Here is a 10,156-nt window from a genome sequence, read left to right as displayed (position 1 = left end):
GATGATGGTCCTCACTGTCTAGACCAGCCTTTCTCAATCTTGGCCCCCCAGGTGTTGTTGGACTACAGCTCCCATCATCCCTAGCTAGCAGGGATGATGGGAGTTGTAGTCCAGCAACACCTGGGGACTCAGGGTTGAGAAAGTCTGGTCTAGAGTCTCGACTTTGGGTTTTAAGAGCAAATGTCAGACCTAAGAGTAAATGCTACAGACCAAGCGCCTTTGTTAAACTGCTTCGAGGTTTTACTTACAATTTAAAAGGTAAAGGGACCCCTGACCATTAGGTCTAGTCATGGACGACTCTGGGATTGCGGCGCTCATCTCGCTTTATTGGCCGAGGGAACCGGCATACAGCTTCCGGGTCATGTGGCCAGCATGAACAAGCCGCGTCTGGCAAACTAGAGCGGTGCACGGAAACACCGTTTACCTTCCCGCTGGAGTGGTACCTATTTATCTACTTGCACTTGACGTGCTTTTGAACTGCTAGGTTGGCAGGAGCAGGGACTGAGCAACGGGAGCTTGGCCCGCTATAGGGATTCAAACCGCCGACCTTCTGATCGGCAAGCCCTAGGCTCTGGTTTAACCCACAGCGCCACCCGCATCCCTTACTTACAATTTAGCGCTATACAAAGTCTGTTGAACAAGTGACAGATAATTTGCAGCCTGTTTGATGATCCCGGATGCGTAAGCACCGAAATGTGCCTGAACCAAAGCCTACATTTGAGGGCTAAACCAGCCTGTGATGCCCTAGCAGAGAACTATGTCAGGAGCGGAGGCTGGATATGCAACAGTGTTCACTGTCAAAGAGGAGTGATATAAGCAATGCCCTCTAGCCTTAAACATCCAGAGCAAGATCTTGCCCAGGAAGGGATATTTCGCATACAGAGCACCTCTTGCACTAAGCTTATCTCCACTAGGAAGGCAGATAGCATCCCAGGCATGTTGCTGTGAGGCTCAGCTGTTTCTCCCAACACACAACTAAGCTTTACTCAAGAGTAGGCCCAGAGACATTAATGAGCACGACTAAGACCCATTAATTCCAGTAGGTCTGCTTGAGTAAAACTTAGCTGAATAACCTGTTCCCAAAGCTCTGATTCTGCTCCTACTAGCCCTGAAGTGCTTATTTTTAAAATGTATGTAGAATATCCTGAAGTGTATGGTTCTTTTGAAAAGGACCTGTGTTTTGACAACCATAACTGGGAAAGCTGTTTTGGACTCCTGGGGGTTTGCTGTAGATTGTTCCTACGAGGCTAAGTTGGGGCTGGCTCCCTTTTAAAAAGAATTTTAAAGTTACTTACTAGAAGCATTTTTACTTCTCTCTAAAGCCAAAGAGATGCGTACAGATTAATACAAAAACAAAGGCGGACCCTGTCTTCAATCTAAAAGGCACAACACGAAAGGAAAAAGGGATGGGGAGGGAGGAGGAAAAGAAGCAAGCTCAGCCACCAGTTCTTAAAGTGACAGAGCTCTTACGCTGGGATGGAAACGGGTTCAAGGAGAAGAGGAGCCAAACAGCTGAGGGTGTGGCCTGCTTCCCTTGAATTGCAGGTGTTCTATTTTAAGTTTCCTACGCAGCGTTCTCTGTGTGCAGCAATTTCTGCTTAGCAAGAAGATGTCTCTTAGGAGGTTGAGCTCTTCCTGTGAACACTGAACAAGTTCTTCTGATGGCTTCTTCACTCCTTGCCTGGTGAGTATTCTGTAACGCAAGTGCTGCCCCCTAGTGTTCAACATACAGCATCTGTCGCATACAGGAATTGAACCTGCAACCTTGGCATCATTCACACCACCCTTTAACCAACTGACCTATCCAGGATGGACTAGGGTATTGCAACTAGTAATTCCCCTGTCTTGGGCCAGCTGCCTCTTCGATATCTCATCTTCCCCACTCTACCCTATGTATTTATCGTGATTTAAGTTTCTTATGTCGTCCCAGGGCAGTTTGCAACAACTTAAAAGAGTCTGCGTTAAAAATGGTTAAAGCAAATAACGGTCACACAGGAAAATGTCAGGCGATTCAACTGTCAAGAAAACTTGCGTTTAGCGGCTGAAGCCTGTTATTATGGTTCTTCATCGCTGATTAAATATTTTTTCGCTGATCGGTTTGTTTAAGGACAGGTGACTAATCACTTAATTGATTGCACATTTAGCAAGCAGCCCATGAAAGTGCATTTTAAAGAAAGATACTAAAAGAGCACGATAAAAATTATCCATTTGATAAACCAAAACTCCCCTATTGCATCTGTATGAGACCCTTAATCTCGGAGTCATGGATTCGAGTCTCACGTTGGGTAAAAGCTTCCATCGTTGCAGGAGGTTGGACAAGATGACGCTTGCGACCCCTTCTAACTCTACAGTTCTACAAAAGCAAGACACTATCCCTAATTTCAAAGAGCTAGAGGCTGATGTGAGCCCAGTGAAGTACATTAAAGCTAAATGATTGGGGATGGAGGGTGAACTCACTCTATGTGGGGCTTCCCTTGAGAGTGACCCAGAAACTCCAGCGGGTGTAGAAAGCCACGGCGAGACTCCTTACGGGGTCCTCGCCGCGGGATCACATTCACCCGGTGCTATACCAACTGCACTGGCTCGCGGTGGAATACAGGATCAGGTTTAAGGTGCTGGTTTTAACCTTTAAAGCCTTATACAGCCTAGGACCCTCGTACCTACGGGACCGCCTCTCCTGGTATGCCCCACGGAGGACCTTACGGTCTTCAAACAAAAACACCTTGGAGATCCCAGGCCACAGGGAGGTTAGGCTGGCCTCAACCAGAGCCAGGGCTTTTTCGGCTGTGGCCCCGATCTGGTGGAACGCTCTGTCACAAGAGACCATGGCCCTGCGGGACTTGACATCTTTCCACAGGGCCTGCAAGACGGAGCTGTTCCACCAGGCCTTTGGCCAAGGCACAGTCTGACCCCCTCCTTCTGTAATCCTCATAGCACTCTAGCCCAATGGTTGCCATTAATTTGATTTTGAATTGATTTTAAAATGAATTGATTTTAGAATGCTGTGTTATTTTTATTGTTGTTAGCCACTCTGAGCCCGGCTTCGGCTGGGGAGGGCGGGATATAAATAAAATTTTATTATTATTATTATTATTATTAACATTGATCTTCCTAGCCTAACCAAGCATTCTGTGCCCTGAACCACACTGCCTGGAAGAAGGGACTAAGATGCCGCGAGTGAAGACCAGAAAAAGAGAGGGGTTGGAGAGAGATAATCAGGGTGTTGTTGTTTTTTTTGCAACTGGCTAAATTGTGTAGATCTTGCTTCTGCAGCACCATCAATTCACATTATGCTTTTTAGAGCATAAGCAAAAAATAAAAATGAAAGCAATATTCATTGCCCCTGGGAGCTTACAAACGAAAATACCCTTCCCTAAGCTTGCCCCCGCCAGAGGTGGACTACAGTTCACATATGGCAGTGCTGGTGGGAATTGTCAGAACATCTGTCTGGCACCAGGCTGGGGAAGGCTGATCTAAAGTTTGATGGTGACAGGAGGGCAGAGAGAAGAGATGGGAAGGCACTTTGGACTTCGGGGCATCAATGGCAGGTCTTGACACCCTGTACCTATTTTCCTTCTCTTCCTTTTAGGGCTTTTGCCTCTTCCACAACCTCCTGGGCACCTGGCAACCTGTGCCTGCTTTTTACCTTCTCAGATCCTCAGGGAAGAATTGCAGGAGTAAACCCCCATTTCCCAAAGTTTGCCCTGTATCAGGCACGTCCAACTCCCAAGGGACAGCGATTTACTCACAGTATAAAAAGACCGGCTGTGATCTACCCATTGTCATTGCCAGGAGATGTTGAGCTTTTTTAAGGGGAGACTTGACCTGTTGGAGGACACGGGTGGCGCTGTGGGTGAAACCACAGAGCCTAGGGCTTGCCGATTAGAAGTCGGCGGTTCGAATCCCCCCGAGGGGGTGAGCTCCCGTTGCTCGGTCCCTGCTCCTGCCAACCTAGCAGTTCAAAAGCACATCAAAGTGCTCCGGCGGGAAGGTAAACGGCGTTTCCGTGCGCTGCTTTGGTTCGCCAGAAGTGGCTTAGTCATGCTGGCCACATGACCCGGAAGCTGTACGCCGGCTCCCTCAGCCAGTAAAGCGAGATGAGCGTCGCAACCCCAGAGTCGGTCACGACTGGACCTAATGGTCAGGGGTCCCTTTACCTTTATGACCTGCTCTATGTAAATACTTGGCTGCAGATGTTTTAGAGTCCAGCAGGTGGCAGACAATCCCCACATTCTCCCCACCTGTCTTGATCATTTTCATTTTTCCAACTGTCTTCCCTTTCTCATTTCCTCCTCCGCCAAGGAGATCAATTTCTGGGAAGGAGGGCTGGGTCATCTTTGTGCACACGGTCTGAGCTCTCTTGGCAGAGTTGGCCATGTCATCTAAAAATCAGCCACCAGAGCATGGGCGTAGCCAAGATTTTTGTTTGGGGTGTGGAGGCAGCCAAAGTTGTTGAGGTTTTCTTGGGAAATCACGGGTAAAAATACCTTGTGAATAGGACATTGCAGGGGGCAGACTGCTGCTGGGGGGGGGGCAGATAATTGTGTACAGTCATACCTCTGGTTACAGATGCTTCAGGTTGCGTTTTTTTGGGTTACAGACCGCCGAAACCTGGAAGTACCGGAAGGGGTTACTTCCGGATTTTGGCGGTTGCACATGCGCAGAAGCACCGAATTGCAACCCGCGCGTGCGAATCACAACCTGAGTGTCCACTGTACTTTCAATCCTTTTCAATATTCGTGGATCTGGGGGGGGGGGGACTACTCCCACCCCACCCCCCAGCTAAGCCCATGCACCGGAGGCATCCACAGAGCTGCTCCTGACATTAGGCAAAGTGAAACGACTGCCTCGGGTGACGGGGGTCAGCAGCTGCACGCACCTCTCTCTGTTCATCAGCCCTCAACTACAGTGGTACCTCGGGTTACAGACGCTTCAGGTTACAGACGCTTCAGGTTACAGACTCGGCTAACCCAGAAATAGTACCTCGGGTTAAGAACTTTGCTTCAGGATGAGAACAGAAATTGTGCTCCGGCGGCAGCTGGAGGCCCCATTAGCTAAAGTGGTGCTTCAGGTTAAGAGCAGTTTCAGGTTAAGAACGGACCTCCGGAACGAATTAAGTTCTTAACCCGAGGTACCACTGTATTCCCTTCCATTGCTCTGTGGTCTCTCCTGGGCCCTCAATCTGGTTTGCAGCCTCAGGTGTATTAGGGCATGTTTTCATGCCACCAGCTGCTGCTGCTGTTGACATTCGTCTGTCTCGTGAGACATTGGAGGAGTGCCTCTTCGGGGGTGAAGTGAAACCATTGGAGTTACAGCGCCTGCTGTGGCTGTAGAGACCGATGCAGGAGAGACATGTTTCGTTGTAGCCGGGGCAGAGGAAGACATCCGGTTGTGCTGCTGCAGATGCACCATGGTGTTCCTACTCTTTGCGCTCTCTCCCAGCGGGCATTCCTCCTCTGGTCACTGTTATGGAAGCACAACCCGACTGTCTGTCTCCAGGCCCTGTAACCGACTGCAAGGGGTGTTCATCTGGCAGAGCTAATGTTGCCAGCCTTCATGTCACGTTTGCAGACATCTTTGTAAAGTAAGAGTTGGTCTGGTGCCTGAAGCCACTATCCTTCCATCTTAAGATTCAGCTGGCAGTCCAGTTGAATTTTGGGCACTCAATGGAGAGCCAGGTGCCATCTTGACTTTTGCCTCTGGCAGCAAAGTACGTTAGGCCAACCCGGAGGCAGCTGCTTAATGGCAAGGCCTGAGATAATAAAATAAGCAGATTACAGGGGCTACAAAGAAGGGGTTAGGTTGCCCCCTTAACTGACCGCCACCACCAACTGATCACCAATGAAACCTTGCAGCAGCGTCATATTTTAAAACAAGTTTGCCTCCATTGGTGGATTAATTTATCGAACCTTGCTGATGCCCGGAGAAATAGCTCGCCACCAATCATCTCTGCAAACGAGATCCTTGTGGGGCCTGCTTTCTTTTCTCCTAGAGCAGGCATAGGCAATCTCCGGCCCTCCAGATGTTTGGGACTACAATTCCCATCATCCCTGACCACTGATCCTGTTGGCTAGGGATGATGGGAATTGCAGTCCCAAACATCTGGAGGGCCAGAGTTTGCCGATGCCTGTCCTAGAGTCATTGACAACATGAGTTAACCCAGGGATGGGGCACCTTGGACTCAAGGGACAAGTGTGGCCCTCCATGCCTGCCTACCTGGCCCTTGGAACACCCCCTGAGCCACACCCCTCGCTGCCTCTGCTTCACGTCGTAAGTGCTTTTCCTCGAACGCCACTCATGCCTCTTGCTTACCTGAGTAGAGGCTAAAGAAAGGTGTGTGTGTGTTTAGAAACCAGCCTATGACGAACAGGTCAAATATATGTTCCTTTCTCCGCCCACTTTGGCCTCTGGCGCCACCCACCCCTGGCAAGAACATGTAGCGCCCAGGCTAAAAAAAGGTTTTTCATCTCGCTGAAGCGCATTGTGCAGTAACTACATGGCCAGCAGGTGGCAGTGTTGCTTTATTTTGCTTTGGAGACAGTGATTGAAAAGGAGGCGCATCTACATCAGATTTACTGATTAGTTTGCATTTCTAGACTTCTTGTGGTTGGCTGGCATCCATCTGTCTTGAGAGACAATGGAGTGTGCCTCCGGGGGTGAAGGCAAATCGCGGGAGAATCACAGCACCTGCCGGGGCTGCAGAAACTGGTAACTGCTGCCTCCTGTGTTGTTTTTGCTGCGTTTCCAAACCTGGGTAGTGTGCAGGGAGGCCCTGGGCTGCCCAGATGAGAAAAGAAAAATCCTCTTGTCTTCACTGCTGGGGTCCAAAGGAAAGAGCAAGACATTTGGCACCAGCTGGGCTGCCGGCAGGAGGCGTGCAAGGCGCCATCCAACCGTCTTAGGGACTCCACTCTGGGTTTGTGTAGAGTCTGCTTCTCCCGAATATATCCCACAAGGCAGCAGAGGTTTAGGATCAGCGTTTTCTTTCCCAAGCTGATGAGCCCCACCTGCCCCTCACTTCCCTCTGTTGTTGTTTAGTAGTCGTGCCCGCCTCTTCGTGACCCCCTGGACCAGAGCACGCCAGGCACTCCTGTCTTCCACTGCCTCCCGCAGTTTGGTCAAACTCATGCTGGTAGCTTTGAGAACACTGTCCAACCATCTCGTCCTCTGTCGTCCCCTTCTCCTTCTGCCCTCCATCTTTCCCAACATCAGGGTCTTTTCCAGGGAGTCTTCTCTTCTCCTGAGGTGGCCAAAGTCTTGGAGCCTCAGCTTCAGGATCTGTCCTTCCAGTGAGCACTCAGGGCTGATTTCCTTCAGAATGGATAGGTCTGATCTTCTTGCAGTCCATGGGACTCTCAAGAGTCTCCTCCAGCACCAGAATTCAAAAGCATCAATTCTTCGGCGATCAGCCTTCTTTATGGTCCAGCTCTCGCTTCCATACATCACTACTGGGAAAACCATGGCTTTAACTATACAGACCTTTGTTCAGGGGCATATCCCAGATTCATGCCTGAGTTTTAGGGCTGGTGGAATTCAGTTGCAAAAAAAATAGAAGGAGCGAGCTTAGATCTGCCTGGAATCCCCCCTCTATGTCTTGCCACAACCACCCCCCAGGGGCAGAGGAAAGAGGGTGCTGCCCACCCCGGCTGTCACCCCTGAGAGGGGGTGACAAAATGTCGGGCGGCACTCACCGGGGGCCTGCAGGGCGCCTGAGCCACACGTCTCTCCTGGGAATGACACGGTGGCTTGGGCGCATGCAGGCTCTGCACTGCCCAAATGGTCCGCCCACTGCCTCCCCCCCCCCCAGCTGTGGGGCGACTGAGTGGAAGGAGGCAGGCAGACTCTGGAGGCCCCACAATGCGCCCCACCCCTATGCGTAGCTCGCCCCCACTCTTGGGTGCGCCGCATCAGGCGCCCAAGCGGCTTCCTCCACCGCTGTCACCCCAACCTCTTATCTTCAGGTGCATTACTCATCAGTAACTGAACAAAAAAAAAAAAGTTCAGCACAGAAGCACTCTTTACTTTTCCAAGCACAATTCAAAGTGTTGGTGCTGATCTTTAAAGCCCTAAATGGACTCAGCCCAGTATACCTGAAGGAGCGTCTCCACCCCCATTGTTCTGCCCGGACACTGAGGTCCAGCTCCGAGGGCCTTCTGGCAGTTCCCTCACTGCGAGACTCCCTGGAAAAGACCCTGATGCTGGGAAAGATGGAGGGCACAAGCAGAAGGAGACGACAGAGGACGAGATGGTTGGACAGTGTTCTCGAAGCTACCAGCATGAGTTTGACCAAACTGAGGGAGGCAGTGGAAGACAGGAGTGCGTGGCATGCTCTGGTCCAGGGGGTCACGAAGAAACGACTAAACAACAACATTATCATGGGGTTGGACTGGATGATCCTTGGAGGTACATCCCAAGTCTACAATTTCATGACAATTTTACCAATGCACTAGATAAGAGCATCAGAATCTGGATCAGGGCAAAGGCCTGCCTAGCCCAGCGTCTGGTATGTGCAGCCAGATCCTTTGTCAGGAAGCCCCGGTGAATCGATGCACACTCACCCCCACTCGTGAGGAATGGGTATTTCACCATGGAGGGGAAACAGAGACGCTGCGGGCTTCGCCACTGTGCTTTAAGGGTTAACTTCGGAGCCAGTCTTCTTTGGGTCTCCTCTCTGCTCCCCCCTCCCCCCTCTATCCTAGCCGTGAAAGAGTTAACGGAGGTCAGGCATGTGTCAGCGGCTGGCAGTGTCTGGAAACCGGTGCATGGTTATGAGGCAGCGCAGGGGCCCCCCAGGGATCATCTGACATGGATTGAAAACTGCCTGATTGACAGCCGTGGCTCCGCCGGAGTCAAAGGGCTTCCCAGCGGAGCCACACGGGTCAAGCTTGGGCCTAGTCCCTCCAGGCAGCTCTGGCGATGGGTCTTTCCACAGCCCACCCCTCCTCCTGCCGTGCGCACCCTGCATCACCAAGCGCCTCCCTTCCCCATTCATCTTCCTGATCACGCTTGCATTCCTCTGCTGGCCGGGAGCCTCTTCAAGTATGCAGGGAAGGGAGCCTGTGCGCACACGGACGGGCGCACCCGCTGTAGATGAGGCCCTGCTGGAAGGAAAACCCTTGGCCACATCGGGTGGGGTGGGGGGGCATGGCAGAACCCCAACGGAAGCAGACCTCATGCAACATAAGATGCTCTCTGCATGGCACATCTTCCAGAACTGTGCTGGTCCCGTGGGTTATCCGAGAGGCGAGGTCCAAGTCCGGTCCGTGGTCAAAGATGCAACGTGGAGGCAGCCCGTAGTAGCTGAAGCTGGGTGCAGGGCAGAGAGTCGGGTGAAGTCAGGGACAGGCAGGCAAGCAAGCAGGGAGCCAGGGCAGGTCAGGAGCTCAGGCAGGAACTAGCAACCAACAATGTTGCTTCTGCAACTTGGGACTGGGTCTGACTGGCTTTTATCTGCCCCAGGCATAGGGCGGCCCCGATCCTCTGGTGACTCGCCTCTATTGGCCTGGAGGTGAGCAGTCCTCCTGCGGGAACTTAGTTCCCTCCGCCTCTCTGCCCTGAGCCTCTGCAGCTCAGGAGAGGCTGGAGGGTTACCGGACCCGGAGGCAACCTCAGCTTCCTCTGACGGGGCTGAGAGTGGAGCACCTGCAGGCAATGGGTCCTCCATCACCTCAGGAGCCAGAGCAGACTCAGCTGGTGCCTGCACCTGAGGATCCAGCACAGGTGAGGACCCTTCAGGCTCAGGCCCCAGCCCCGGCTCAGCTGGTTCTGGAGGCGGGGAATCCTGTGCAGGCTGGGATCCCTCAGGTTTAGCACCCAAGTCCGAATCCCAGGCCATCACAAGAACCCTCCAAGTATCCCAATTTTCCAGGGACAGTCCCGGATTTACAGAAGCCGTCCCGGTTTCTGATTTGATCCCGGAACGTCCCGCTTTTCCTTAGGACGTCCCTATTTTTGTTGGAGAAATGTTGGAGGGTGTGGAATAGGATGTCCCTAGGGCAGGGGGCAGGGATGCTGTGGGTTAAACCACAGAGCCTAGGGCTTGCCGATCAGAAGGCTGGCGGTTCGAATCCCTGTGACGGGGTGAGCTCCCTGCTTGGTCCCTGCTCCTGCCAACCTAGCAGTTCGAAAGCACATCAAAGTGCAAGTAGATAAATAG

This window comes from Podarcis filfolensis (genome assembly GCF_964270895.1).
Source record: "Podarcis filfolensis genome assembly, chromosome: 8".
In the NCBI taxonomy this organism is placed as follows: Eukaryota; Metazoa; Chordata; class Lepidosauria; order Squamata; family Lacertidae; genus Podarcis; species Podarcis filfolensis.
The sequence above is the reverse complement of the archived record's forward strand: the minus strand, read 5'-3'. Positions refer to the sequence as shown.